Source organism: Coenobita brevimanus, chromosome 52 (genome assembly GCF_032717465.1).
Source record: "Coenobita brevimanus isolate Jiangsu-jjx chromosome 52, ASM3271746v2, whole genome shotgun sequence".
Taxonomy (NCBI): Eukaryota; Metazoa; Arthropoda; class Malacostraca; order Decapoda; family Coenobitidae; genus Coenobita; species Coenobita brevimanus.
Window position 1 is genome coordinate 36,401,431 of NC_137005.1, and position 1,292 is coordinate 36,402,722.

Sequence of the window (1,292 nt, forward strand, 5' to 3'; positions counted from 1 at the left end):
TAGATTTCATACCTCACACCATCAAAAATTGGCGCTAAATGGTTGTGAATATTTCTAATTTAAGAAGCGCTAAATTGGATGCTGAAGAGACGCTAGCACACAAAATTCCAGAAATTGAAAAAAATAAACACAGAAACTAAAGTCTCTAGACTACTGCTGCATATGAACAATCTCTCTATAATACAGTTAAATTTCATACGCCTGGCTTTTGAAATTTGGCTAAATAAATACGTAAACCACCCCTTAAAAAAAAAAAAGCTAGATTGGCAACCCTGGTCACTGATGCGAAAACGTCCTCAACCCAAGTGTTATATATGATGGAACGAAATAGTCGTACTTTTAGCATGTCCCAGGATTCTATTGACAACTAAAGGAGCAAAATAGACGTATTTTAGAAATATTCACATTTTTAGCTCAAACGATATTATTTTTATATTTATTTATTTATTTTTTTGACTAGAGAATAACAGAAGTCCATACCACGTTGAGTACATCGCTTCCCGTCCGATCAGCGAAGTTAAGCAACGTTGGGTCTGGTTAGTACTTGGATGGGTGACCGCCTGGGAACATCAGATGCTGTTGGCATCCCTACGTGTCAAGTGTTGGTGGAGGATTAGTGCCCCTCCCTGTAAAACAATTAACTCTAAGCCCTTGGCCACCCCGTGTGGGATACATGGCTTCTGGCAATGAATGGAAATAACAGAAGTGCATTGCCAACGTAATTTTGTATATCAGTGTTGCTAACGCGCAACTTCGAAGTGGAGTTTATAGCCCACTCTCATGCCTCTTCTCTACTACTACGTTTATTACAGTTTAATATGGTGCTGGAGAGGGACCAAGGATAAGAGAAAAAAAAAGGATGGTTTGTTTTTCCCGCAATGACGTCACACCAGTAAACATTTCTCATCTGGTGAGTAAGTACGTTGCCTCGAACTTTGTGCAGAACAATTGTGATTTGTGCTGTTTATGGCTGCTCAAGTGATGCTCAAAAACATACAGACCAACGCATTAAGTACTTCAGGTTTCCTAGAAATAAAGAAACATGTGAAAAGTGGATAAGAGCATATAGACGGAAAGATAAGATAAACGTAAACTTTGCACGCATGTGCTCGCGCCATTTTAAGGACACTGATTACAGACTTGAGTATTTACTACGGAAAGAAGAGGCAAATGTTTCTCCAAAAAAATGCAGACCACTCCACCCATGGGCTGTTCCAAGTGTTGAACTTCCAACACAACGAAGTTCAGCTGAAGGTATGTAATATTTAACTTGCACTCGGGTAACACCTATA

The 1,292-nt window shown here is 39.2% G+C and overlaps 1 pseudogene; it reads left to right on the top strand.

Annotated features, from left to right (window-relative positions):
- Positions 1–466: 466 nt before the first annotated feature.
- Positions 467–581, top strand: LOC145400601 (5S ribosomal RNA; annotated as a pseudogene).
- The last annotated feature ends 711 nt before the right edge of the window (positions 582–1,292 follow it).